Source organism: Tiliqua scincoides, chromosome 2 (genome assembly GCF_035046505.1).
Source record: "Tiliqua scincoides isolate rTilSci1 chromosome 2, rTilSci1.hap2, whole genome shotgun sequence".
In the NCBI taxonomy this organism is placed as follows: domain Eukaryota; kingdom Metazoa; phylum Chordata; class Lepidosauria; order Squamata; family Scincidae; genus Tiliqua; species Tiliqua scincoides.
The window spans coordinates 42822757-42836759 of NC_089822.1; the positions used below are offsets into that span (position 1 = coordinate 42822757).

The following is a 14003-nucleotide window of genomic DNA, read 5'->3' on the forward strand; positions in this document are numbered from 1 at the left end:
GTGCTATGACTGATGGTTGAAGACTATAGCTTTTTGCCCTGGACACTCAGGAGGTAACAGACTGAGGCATAGGAAAATTGGCTAGCTATGTAGAAGGTGAGTTTTCAAGACCTACCAATCTCGTTGTGTTAATCCAAAAGACATAAAGTCACTAAATCATTTGAAATTACTGCAGGGGGGTATTTTATTGAACAATCTATGGAGGTAAATTAATTGGGCAATGAAACCTGACAGTTGCACAGGTGAGATTATCCAGCAATAATGATGCCCCCAGGGCATGAGACACAGCTGGGTGCTCCTCTTTCGCCCAGAATTGTGATTGCCTTGTGATAAAAATATAATTACCCCCTGTTGGGACCTAATGGTTTAATGAGATTTGTCCAGTGTCTAGTATTAATGCCTTATGGCATTTGTGTACTGCAGGACAAAATGGCTAATATTGGACTTTGTGAAGTTTTAAGGAACAGTGCTGTGTAGGGAAATGCCAGATGGCTTTCATGGTGTTTCTGTTGGGTTTATAATGGATTTCCACTTTAAAATAGGTGACTGGCTTGAGGTGTCCATGAGGCTCATTTTCAAAGCAAGCTTTGTCTCAGGACCACTTAGGGAAGGAGGATGTTGGATGATTACGATGATGGTTCTGAAAAGAGGGCACTTACATGGCACATTGAGGTGCCTGCAGAAATTCTGGGTGCCTTCGGGGGATGCTACTACAGAAGGACACGCTGTCAGATCTCATTGTATGTCTTCACTATTGCAGTTGGCACTGGCAAGAAATGCGTTCTACTGGCACAACGGCCCAATCAAGTGCTTTAAGTAAACAATATGGGCCGAATTCCTTCATTGTCTGCCCCTCAAAGTGTGGGGCTCAATTTCATCAAATAGGGCAAATTGGCTTAAGGTTCAAAATTTACCTCTGCCATGAACCAACTAAGGGCGCAACTTTCCAGCATCAAGGTAAGGGCAATGCAGCTCCAAGGTAAGGGAACAAACATTGCCTTTCCTTGAGGAGGCCTCCGTGACTGCCAGCCAACTGCAGGATGCAACACATGCCCATTGGCAAAGCTATGTCAATGCAGGAAAGTTGGTTAGGATTTGGGCCTAAATGGCCTTAGGGCAGCTAGTCCCTCTCAGCTCCTCAGCTGCAATATGGGGATAATAAAACTTATAAGCTTGTTATAAAGTCTACAACAAAATAATATCTCAGATAATATATCACTTTCTACTCTCAGGAAGTGCTATCCAAATTACACATTATTGCAAAGTCAAAGAGGATGAAGTAACTGTGAAATTCACATGCTCAAGGAAAGAATATAGTCCATTTTGGATTAACTTCATAAATTATTGCTTTGACAGAACAAATCCATAAATATAATAACTAAGTGTAGCTCTTAAAAAAATAGTTTACCCTCACCCCCTTAAAAATTTGTGTCTGAGCAAGGTTAAGGAGATTGATGATAAGGCAATACGGTGCTAAGGACCCAGCAATGGCAACAAATTCATTTGAAATTTATATTAACTCACTTGAGGTAACCTAGATTAAAGTTCAGCACAAGCTGACCCAGCGCAATAGGAAGTGATGAATCATGTTGGGTTATTGCTTTTGGATTGTCTCTAAAAAATAGGGTTTCCCTCTCCATTTGTTGTATGACATGTTTAGATTCATTTCCCCCCAATCAGCACTATATCATCGAAGTAAATAACGAATTCAAAGTTGCATCTTCAAATAGTACTCTGGGTTGCTCTTGCCAAGGTAGCATCTTGAGAAATTCACAGATCTCAGCACAAGTCCTACCTCTTGCTCTGCCACAGAAGAATGTTGAGAAATATAAGATATCACCTCCTCTTCTTCTTTACTAGTTCCTTCCTTTTATATGAGCAGGGCTTAAGCAGGAGTGGCATGACCTGGTACACCACCCAAAGCTGCAGCTGTCACAGTACTCTGAATTGAGGGAGAGAGAGAGAGAGAGGAACTACTTCTTGCTTCAGTGAAACAAACTCAGGGTGAAGGGAACTTCCTCCCACCTGATTTAAGCCAGATCAGATGCTTTCATCGTTGGGCCAGTAGTGAGGCTGGTATTGAAGGCAGTGAAGGGGTTAAAATACATATTAAAAGCATGTTATAGAATACCAAGAAGACTGAAGCTTGGATGACTTTAAAGGGCAGTGGGCACATGCATGGAGGACAGGTTTATCCATAGCTACTAGTCATGAATGGCTATGTGCTACCTTGAGGTTCTGTGGGAAAATACCTCTGATTAGCAATTGCAGGAGGGCAATGGCAGGAGAGAAGTAAGCCATTCACTTCCACTTGTGAGCTTCTCTGAGGTAGCTGGTGGGCTACTGTGGGAAATGGGATATTGGACTAGATGGGTTTTTGGCTGGATACAGCCATGCTTTTTTCATGTTCTTGTGGGAAGTAGCTTCTGTGAGCAATCATAACCGTTGCAGAAATGTTTGCATCATTGCAAGAACAATGAGGCTCAAAAAAAAAAAAAAAAAGGCAATATGATAGGCTAACATTTGTTCCTGGTGGTCCAATGTATCTATGTTATAGCAGTAGTTCCTAAACTTACTTGTGTCCTGACGCCGCTGCAGCCTCTACTTCCTGGCTCAGCTGGACACTGCCATCTTGGATCTCATGAAATCTCACAAGATCCAAGATGGTGGTGCTCAAATCTAACAAGATTTTTGTCAGATCCAAGATGATGGCACCTGGGGAAATAGGTTGGAGGGGCCACTGGGGTCATCCTGCATGCTCCTGTGAGTGTGCTGTGACGTCCTAAGTCATCACAATGTACAATTTGGGAACACTTGAATTATATGCTAATAATGTGTATACAGACCATGAAGTCTGGTTGGAATCTTCAGATGTTTCAAAAGGTGGCAGCCAGGCTATTAACAGGAGCTAAAGGACATGAGCAAGTCACACCCTTGCTGTATCATTTACACTGGCTGTTGGTTCATTTCTGAGCATGATTCAATGAGCTTGTTGTTAACTTCAAAGCCCTCTATGTCTTCAGACCAGGGTTCTTGAAGGACAACCTCTTCTCATATAAGTTAGCCATCATCTGAAGTGAACTGGAGGGACTCTTCTGTTGTAGCCCCCACCTTGGGAAGTTGCCTGCCAGAAGATGTTTGTACAACCCTGACTCTGACAACTTTTTTTTGTCAGGAAAGTGAGAACAGTTCTGTTTTGAGAGGCATTTGGGGTGACCTTGCTGTGCCTGCTGGTTTTGGCTTGGGTTGGATGCTGGTTTCATGGTATATGTTCGCTCGTTGCTGTTTTATTCCATTTTAAATTGCAAGCCCCCCCCCCCCCGCCTTGAGTTCCCCTTGGTGGCAGAGAAAGTGGCATCTACACATTCACCTTAAACACGCTGTCTGCATTTTCCTCTGCCAGCTTCAAAGGAAGATAAGTGGTACAGACAGGTGGGATGTGACAAAGTCAATAATAAAAAGGCAGCATGGCATACAAGACTTAATTAAGATCCTGGATGTCTATCATCATGAAAGACACTTGAGAGGTTTGAATAGAGCTCTCGGAAGACCAAAGAAATTTCACCAGTGCCAATGGATCTATATAGATGCTCACTTTTGCCATTGTACAACGCAAAATGACGGAAGCACTTGACAAATGATGAATAAGAAGGACACCTGCTCCTTCTTAATTGCCAAGACAGGCAGAGAATTGTGTGCTATAAGTTAATTTTTCATTCTTTCCTGATAGTTTAATCTCATTGTAGGTCAACAGGGAGAGTTCATTTGAAGGAAATGGTAACCAATATCAGGACATAAAATACATAAAGTGGGTCCTGCTTATCCGTAGGCTTGGCATCCATGGATGCGCCTGGAGGCCTCAGTGGGCCTCCTGGATGTAACTGGAAGTCAGTAGCGTCTTCCAGTTGCACCCAGAGGTGTTCTGGGGCACAAGGAGGTATGCAGGTCCTCAGAAGTCACTGGCACAAATCAGAAATGACTTCTGGTCACATCTGGGAAGCCACATGTGGTCTTCAGAGGGCTGGGCATGGCCCCAGGTAAGTCATTGCGGTGGTGTCCCTCCCCCCAGACTTAATTATCCATGCATTTTGGTATCCGCAGGAGTTCTGGAATGGAATCTCTGTGGACACCGAAGGCCCATTATACAAAATCAACTATTGCAAAGAAACTGTGCCATGTGCAAAATGAATGCGCACTGAAATGCGGCATCATCCAGATCTGATGCAGTCCTTTCAGAGCCCTCCTCAAATCTGAACTAATAGATGATGATTCAATGCTTTCCATGAGGTGCAGCAATTGGGATTACTGCCATGATTACAATGATTACATACGATTACTGTTAACTGCATTAGAGTTGAAGTGAAAAACAGCTCAAAACCTTTTGGTGCCTGAAGCAGAAAATCCAAATGGTGCCCCACTGGTGGTAAAACACAATAGGAAGCTAAGTAATAGACAATGTGCTGCCTTTTAATGGTATCCACAAATTTGCCATCTGGTGGGCCGTTCCATTATGGTTGTCCTTTCTGAGTCCTTATTGGCATGCCTAGTTTGTGATGGAGGAGAAATTGGAAGAGTTCAGGACAGGATTTCCAAATGGTTCATCCATTAAAAGGCAAGACCTTTTATGTTCCATATATATATTGTTTCATATTAAGATTTGCTCATCATCACCACTGCTGCCAAGTAACTCTCCCTCCCTTCTCCAGCATCTGCTTCTCTTTCCCATCTGCACCTGGTGATGGGGCAGCAGTGGCAGAAAAGCCTCCCTTTCTGCTCTTATGGTGCCTAGAATATGACAAGAGCAGGGGCCCAAATGCAAAGAGCCCTAGAAAGCCAAGTTTTCCAAGTCGCCTATAGCATGCTGTAAAGAACTACACATCTCATGGCTCCTTGTGCCTGGGGAACTACTACTGCAACATTCTGGGCACTAAAAAAGATGGAAGAATGGAAGGGAAGAGAGAAAGGGTGAGAACTTGCTGATGCCGCCACCTCTGCCCCACTGCTAGATGAGCTTGGGAGGATGGCGAGTATGGTGGAATGGGGGTCTATGGGTTTGCATGGAGTCGGGAAGGAGAAATCATCTAATCCAGTACTCTTTAACCTGTGGGTCAGGACCCCACAAAGCCTCATTTGGATGGTCGCAGCAAGCTTTCAAAGCCTGTGCAAGAGAGGGCTTGGATCCCATCCAATAATGGTACTGCCTTATCAAAACTGAGTTCTTGATATAATCCTGACCAGCCTCTCCTCGCTATCTTGCCCTGAAGCTCCTATGGCTAGCCCTGCTCAGGGCCACAGGGTTGTTGTGAAGACACAAGAGGTAGAGGAAATGGGGCAGGGGGTGGCAGGAATGAGTGGTGATGGGTCCGGGGGGGAGGGGGTGGAATTGGTGGTGAATCCCCAGTTTCATATTTTATATATTGCGGTCATTACACAAAAAGGTTGAAGACCACTGATCTAATGCACTTATTTTTTGCAATCCCTTGTGATGATTAAAAAAGACTTCAGAGTTGTTGTTATTAATAGATTACTAAGGAAGATTGCCAAAGATGAGTGGAAACCAAGGCAAACAAAGGCATCACTTTGCCCATCACTTCCTCTAGCAAGAAGCACAAGATTAGCGATCAGGATCCCTAAATTGCATTCCTGGCGCTAGAATGAAAGTGTTAATTTCTAATTACAGCAGGCAATCAAGCCAAGTGCACAGATACAGCATCTTGATTTCAGCAGGGAAAGAAGAAGAAAAAAAAGGCCAGAGGCTTCTTTTCAGCTTTGCTAGAAATGAAAGTAACTTGTAAAGTGGGAGATCTGACACTTTTCTGTATCTTAAGATAAGAGTAATGAAGAAGGCTTACATTGATCATGCTCAGTAAAGAGGCTTGTGAGGGGCACTGATAGGAAGGAAGGAAAATAGCTTGAACTTCTTATCTTTGAGAACTGTAACTCCGTAACTTTGTGGACTAAAAGGCAACTTGCATTGATGCGAAACCACCTTCTTACCTGATTCAACTGAAACAGTAGAATTCTCAATATAATATGTACGCTTCCTCTAGAAATCACTCTGCTCTGTGTAAACAGAAACTGCAGATTCCAGTTCTCTATGATTGAAGGTTCTGCCTGACTTTGAAAATTAACCCAATTCATTATGATATCAGGAGTACTTCTACTGTTGTAAAATGATTGATGAAGAAGCACTCAGCAGCAGCGTCTCTCAACTCCACTACCGAACCCAGTGAGGCAGTGATGGGGGCAGGGGTAGGCAGACAGGGGGCAGACAGGGCAAAACTGGGTTGGGAGAGGGGAGGAACAAGGGTGGGGAGGTGGTGGGAGGGGGTGGATCCAGCTGCAGTGGTGTGCATTGGATCCTATCCCCACTATTTAAAATCTCCTCTCCCATTTTCTCTCTTCAGAAATACGCCACCAAAAATGGTGGCGTGTATCCTAGGAGACCCACAGGTGGCCCAAGGGCTGATGAGTGGATCAGTAAAAATAAATTTTACTTACCTCCTGCTAGACAAATCCCTCCTAGTGTCCATTGCCTCCTACTAATGACCAGAACATGCCAATCTTAAGACTCTCCACTTTCTCAGCACAACAGCTTGGCTCAAAACAACATTTAACCAGTTTACCTGAAATTGCCTCCATATCCCCTGATAAGGCACAAGACAAGCAAGACTGCTTTTAAACAGGCCACAGTGTCCAATCCTATCCAATTTTCCAGTACTGGTACAACCACAATGCAGCCCCAGAGTAAAGGAACAAATGTCCCCATACCATGAGGAGGCCTCTGTGACTGCTCCCCAACTGCAAGATGCAGCACACAATCCATTGGTTGGATTGGGCCCACAATCTTTTAATCAAATACAGAGACTTGCAGCTATCCAAATTTAACCAGAACTCCACCCCACTAGTGCAGGTTTCTTTTCTTGGGGGAGAAAAACCAGCTGTTCTTTATTTACTTGACAGGCAACCCATTCTGGCTCCAAGCTACCAATCGTGATGATGTTTACAGTTTATCAATGCCAACCCATTTAAAGGGGGCTTGAGGAAGATTTGGATTGCACCCCTTCCCCAAGGCAACCGGACTTTTGGATTGGATTTTCGATCCATGAGCAAATGGTTCCCAGCAGTGGCATCGCTAGGGTTTGCAACACCCAGGAGGCTAGTGCCTATGATGGACCCCTGTGATGGACCTCCTCCCATGCAGTGGATGGGGCAATGCCTTGGGCAGTGGGCATGGTGATGTACCATCACTCTGCCCCCGCTGTTTTTTGGCTATAACTTTTGATATTTCAGTGTGGTTTGTTTCATTGCATTCTGCATGAAATTACACTTTGATTGATATATAACATGATGGTATTATTTGAAAATTCCAAGATTTTCAAAATTTTTTGCAGGTAGTGGTGTCACCCCCCCTTGTGTATCATTTGGTGTGGTCCGCACCCCCCATGCCCCCCTAGTGACACCACGGGTTCTCAGCCAACATCTCTGAGCCGAGCAGCCTCAAGAGATCAGTGGTTCTGGCCTCCACTTTGCCCACTCTACTTTCTCAGGAAGCACACCAGTACCTAATCCTAATCCCACTTGCTTGCCAGTTGTATCCACCTGAATAAACTACAACCAACCCACTCGGTCAGTCCAAAGTAGGCAAAAAAACACAAAACAACAACCTCTACCGCCAAGGCCAATAAAGCAGTGGAGTTAAAAAAAACAACCCTACTTGGCCAAAAAGATGACCCGCTAATACTAGTATGCTAGTATTAGAACTAGTATTAGAATACTAGAACTTCTGGGTCATTAGCTGTGGGCAGGCTGACACCTTGCTCCAGCTCAGGGGTGTCCAAAGTTTTTGGCTGGACGGCCACATCATCTCTCTGACACTGTGTCGGGGGCCAGGGGAAAAAAATAATAATTTACATTTAAAATTTGAATAAATTTGCATAATTTTACATAAATGGATATATTAAAGATGAATTTATATGAATGAATGAAGGTCTTGCAATAGCTCAAGGCCTGTAAAAGGCCTTGCAGAGAGCAAGGCTGGCCTTTCCTTTGCTGCCTCTGCTGCATCACAGACATGAAACAGCAAGCAGTGGAGGGAGTCCTCATCCCACAGCTCACGCGAGAGGTCAAACAGTCGCCCTCACGCTGAGAGCAGTTGTGTCGGGCCAGTGTGGGCTCCCAACAAATCTCCAGAGGGCCAGAGGCTCATTGGAGATTGGGGGCTCCCTGAGGGCTTCATTGAGAAGCCTCGAGGGCTGCATGTGGCCCCAGGGCTGGGGTTTGGGCACCCCTGCTCCAGCTGAATAAGAGGCAGATGCTGAAGTTACTGCTACTTTAGCTCCACCCTTGTTGCTCGGGTAGCTCCAATGACCTATCTTTCCTCTGCGTGCCTGTACAATGAGGGGATGGGCAAAATGCTGACCGCACTGTGTCCTCATGGTCTGATCCACTCCAAGAAGTTTGTACAATTTTCCATATTTATTTACTTCTGTACTGGTGCTGTAAGCTTCTACCATGATCTCGGAAGCTAAGCAGGGTCAGGCCTGGTTAGTACTTGGATGGGAGACCGCCTGGGAATACCGGGTGCTGTAGGCTGATACCATAGTCTTTCGAGACTGAAGGTTGCCAACCATCTGACTTGTGATTCAGGAGACAAGTCCTATCATCTTCTGGTTCTCATGTCTTGGTTCCAGCAAGAAGTCATTGCAAGACTTCAGAATGTTTAACATTGTGCCTCCCCTGCAGTTAGTGCTGCCAGTAGTACTGTCACCATCACAACTGTTTATGCAGTAGCAGAATGGCTGCTGGCTCTATTCGAACTGCCTCCTGTCTCCTTGGCAGCTGCACCTGCAAATGCTGCCAGGTACACTTTATCACAGTCAGTGCCTCTAATATGGTAACACAATGTGAAGGTCTGCAATAGCACAGAGCATGGTGAGATCTATCATGGAAGAGCAGCATGAATCAATGTGCCCTTCATCAGCAAGCAACCTAAATAAAGAGAATAAAGGATGCAAAATAGAGGTTTCTAGATATATCCCTTAATGTTCTCTGCTTTATGCAAACTCAGTGATGCAGATTTGAAGCTGAGCATTAATTAACTGTGAGTAGCTTAAATCTCTTAGCTTCCAGGTCTTTCATCGGCCTCGAGTCTCTCTCAAAACTAGATTGCAGGGGTCCTCTTTCTCATTTGATCACACAAAGCAAGGTTTCTAATCACACCCTCCCCTCTTGCACCATCCATGCCATGTTTCTTTCCTGACAAAGGCAATTGCGATAAATAATGGTTTGCTATGCTACAGCATTCACGCAGACATGCTCATAACCCTTTTCTGCACAAACTGTGTGTAAATGAATCAGGAATGGCCTCTAACCAAATGAGACTCGGTAGAGAAAACAGCCTGCTGATTCTCAGGTGAATGTCAGAGCCACCTGGAACAAGCAACCAAGGGGAAAAGAAAGCAAGGCTGAGGGCACCATGAATGAATGGCAATTGTGCCAGACAAGCGACAGGCTGATGTTGGTTGTTGAAGCTAATTTGGAGGGAGTTCAACGCTGAATCATTTATGTGCATACATATTTCGAAATCTATGTGATGCCTCCTCTTCGTACCAAGCAAGCAAATGACACAATTTTCCTGCAAACTAACAATCTATGGCAAATAGAGTGGTTTGTAGAACAATCCTATATACGCTTAGAAATAAGTCCCATTGTATTCAATGGGGGTTACTCTCATTTAAGTGTGTATAGCAGTGTTTCCCAAGCTGTGGGTCGGGACCCAAATTTTGGTGGGTTGCAAAATTGACAAGGAAAGCCCTATGGAGAGCGAAACTGAGTCACACATGCAGTCAGTAGGTGACTGTCCCTGAGCTCTCATCAAAGGCCAGATGAAAGGGAATAGTAGGCCACCATAATAGTCATTATCCAATGAACGTGGAGCTCAATAAATATTCCAGGTGTCGTCCCCCAGTTAAAAGGATAAAAGGAGAGGATGATTGGAGGGCAGAACACTGAGCAGATTGGGCCCAGGAGGGGGGGTAGGTTGGCCACAGGACCGCAAGCTGAATCCTCATCCCCCACCTGGCCAGCCTGGCATTGCACCGGGCTGCTTGGATTTGCATCAGCAATTTCATTGGCACAGATCCAAATAGCCCCATGGGGTGACTGGTGCATGACACAGGGTAAGGGGATGAATATTCCCTAGTTCCGAGTTGTGCTTCAGCCACCTCCTAACCTTTGTGGGATATGATGCAGGCCAGTTGGCCTACCTATTCTAGTGCAGGTTAGGATTGGGCACCCCGACCTATAGCCCAATCCTAATCAGGCCTTACACTGTTGGAACACCTGTTCTGGTAACAGAAGGCCCTTTACAGCTGTAGCAAAAGGTGACAAGCCATTTGGCCTGGCCACTGCTGTAAATGATGAAGGGCCAGGTCTGCCCTCCCTGCTTCTAGGCATGTGATTAAAAGCTACCTGTTCTACAGAGCTTTCCATTAAAAATGTAAAATTGGATTTTATCTTCTGCAAGGTCACAGATTTTTACTGCCACATTGTTCTCTTATTGTTGTTTTATGATTGATGTAGTTTTTATGCTATTGTAAAATAGGTTGTTAACCACCTTGTGAGGGTTTTGGCTTGAAGGGTGGAATGTCAATCCTTTAATAAAAAACAAAACAAAATGAACTAACTCCAGCCTCATTCGATGACAATTTATTGAGAGAGAGAGAGAGAGAGAGAGAGAGAGAGAGAGAGAGAGAGAGAGAGAGAGAGAGTGTACTGTGTCAGGAATGTAGCAATCAACACAATGATATCCTGTCCTTAAGGAAGCCAGGGGAAAATGCTCAGCAACCTCTATACATCTTAAAAATTGGTGGAAGAATGCATGCTGGTGATGCATTTGCTGATATGCTCACCTAGAAAGGGTTAAATGTGCTTCAAGGCAGCCGCAAGCTATTAAAGCCGCTGATTCCGATTTTTAAAAAAAATATTTTTGTATTTTTTAAATGTATTTTTGTTTTACAAAACCTAAATAAAACAAGAGCATTATCCTTGGTGTATGATGTGCAATGCAGATATGACTCTGGGTAAAAGTCTGACCTCACTGAGGTTACTGAGAGTTTTTCCCCCTGAAAAAACTTCATTAAGGACAGGATATCATGTTCGTGTGTGTGCGCTCTCCTAATTAGATGTCATCTAACAAGGTTGGAGGTAGTTGGTGCAACATTTGAAAGCAGGGTCTATTTATTTTCATGGCTCACCTGGTGAACATGCTAGAGCTGTGCATGTGCTAATTGTTAGTATTTTTGCTGATGTGCCAAGAGAATTCAGTAAGGATGTGGAATAACGACCCAGAGCTCTCCAAATGCAGTTAAGTTTAATGATTTTTAATGATCTCACATCTCCACTACAGTTTTTACGCGGTATAGTTTTATATACTTTACATAGTAAATGGATTTGCATGACCAGCCTCAGTGGTCTCCCAGGGAAGGCTGATTCCGGCATTCACATTTCTTGTCCCAAAATGTTCATGCACCTTTCTCCAGCATCAATAACAACCCAATCCTAACTGGGCTTTATGACAACAGAACAGCAGTTTCATTGACATAAATGGCTATGTTGGGGGCACATAATTGTCCATCCCAGGTGGCATCTTTTTCAGTGGCTGTTGCTGGGGTCTCTTTTGAGACTGTGAACTCTTTGGGAAAAGGGAGCCATTTATTGATTTCTTTTGCTATATAAACTGCTTTTTGCTGAAAAAAAACAGTACGTAAGTATTCTTATTAATAATAATAACATGATGATGAAGGCAAATGGTTTGCTTAGGAACGTAGTGAAACAGATCACAAAATATAAAGACCTGGAAATTGAAATATAGTGCCTTTGGGGAAAGAATACAACAACAACCCCTATTGTTATTGGTGTACTAGGTGGAATCCCCAAGGTCCTTAAGACAAATCTGGCAAGTATACTGTAGGTATAGGCAAGATAACAGTTGATCAGCTGCAATGATCTGCTCTACTAGGAACATTGAACATTATAGGGCAGTGGTGCTCAAAGTGGTGGGTCGTAACCTACCACTGGGACAAAAAACAGGTCATTTCCCCTTTGGGGAGTGACCCAGGAATGGGTGCCCCAGCGATGCCACAGTGACATTGCAAGCACCCAGAGTGTTGCCACCATACCTGAGGGGGTCCACCAGTCTTGGAGAGCATCCGGGAGGCCCGCAGCCCCCTCTGTGTGTCTCCCCCAAACTTTGTTTCACTCCAATCTGCAGGTCAGAGCAACTATCACTAAACTGGAAGTAAACCAGAAATGGTTCCAGTCAGCAGATTGGAGCAAAACAAAGCTTGGGGGAAACACGCATTGGAGGCTGCTGGCCTCCTGGATCCTCTCCAAGGCTGGCAGATCCCCTCAGGTAAGGTGGCAAGACTCTGGGTGCCTGCAGCATTGGAGTCGCTGTGGCGCTACTGGGGCACACCCCCCACTCCAAGTTCCCACCCCAGCAAACACTTGCAGTTCTCAGACTCCCAGCAAGTTTGAGAACCACTGCTATAGGGCAATATCTCACCAGTTCTTAAACTATTAGGAAGAGTTTGTACTAGTGAGAACCCAAAAAAAAAAAAACCCAGTACAAACATCTGCTGAGCTGTGACATCACTGATAATATGAAGGCCAACAGTTTGCTTCAAGTATGTAGTGAACAGCAGAATTTAGGATCTTTTCTGGGAGAAAAATATAGATCCAGCAAGCAAGCATTGTCAGGCATTGAGTATTGAAGCAGATACAATATTTGCTGCAGGTGAAAGTCAAAATCATCACAAAACATCAGCAGAAACAAGATAGTTGCTTTAAATATTGTAGATGGATCCAGGCAGCAGACACCCAGGAGGCTGAACGGATATTAACAAGAAAAAAAGCAAAGCTTTAACGGACTTTTGGAAAGGTTTATTCTGTGTGCAATGGATTCTTGGAAAAGGAGAAGAAAAAAAATCTTTCCTCTGGTATTTAGAAAAGGTCAAGAACCAACTCAGAAAAACTGTAATAGAGTTATAGCAACATGGCTTGAAAACTGCCCTATGAGTTACAGACTGCCCAGAGAAAGTCAATTTGGTTAAGATCAGCCAACGTGGATTCTAGCTGGCTGAATTTACCCGCTGCAGTTCTTTGAAGATAACACAAGCCTGCCGAAAGAGGAGATAAGGAAAATGGAAGGAACTATAATGTGTTCGGGGGTTTTGAAAAGCATTTCATAGCTGCAATCTCAGCCCAGGGTAAACTGATATGGAGTAAAAGATAGATAGGTTTGCCTAGTCAAATTGGTTGGCAACCTTCAGTCTCGAAAGACTATGGTAGAAGCCTACAGCACCCGGTATTCCCAGGCGGTCTCCCATCCAAGTACTAACCAGGCCTGACCCTGCTTAGCTTCTGAGATCAGATGAGATTGGGCATGTGCAGAGTAACAGTTGCTGCAAGTTGCCAAGGCCAATTCTTACAATTCAGCTGTGGTGTTATCTGATTGCATTCCATGATGCTGTATGTTATTGCAATTATACTGGGGTGAAGTAATTTTGGGAATACTCTTGTCCTGTCTTATCCTGTCCTGGTTTAACCCCAGTACTGAAGGGCCTTTAGTTTCAAGAAAGATATGATGTGTCACCAAAAGCCATCACTGAAAGCAATAAGGCTGCTTCTCTCCCTTTCCTCCTATAGCAAGAGGTAAAATGCATGATGTTGCATTAGAACAGTGCAAATTTCCCCATCCCTGCTCCCCTTCATCGGTTACCACTTGTAGGAGCTGGGAAACCCTGCAATGCAATGACACTGCACGTTCTGTGTTATGCCCAACCCAATCCTATCCCTGGTGGGGCCTCTGGGCGCAGCGGCACCAAAATAGCGACTACTGTATCCACCATCCCCTCCACCAAGTAAGGATGTGCGTCCCGCAAAAGGGACACTTGAGGCTGGAGAACCTCCGTATGAGGCTGCAAAGCCCGACACAGAGG

At 44.5% G+C, this 14003-nt stretch overlaps 1 pseudogene; it reads right to left on the minus strand.

The window, feature by feature from the left end:
- Positions 1-13354: 13354 nt before the first annotated feature.
- Positions 13355-13474, minus strand: LOC136642327 (5S ribosomal RNA; annotated as a pseudogene).
- Positions 13475-14003: the final 529 nt, after the last annotated feature.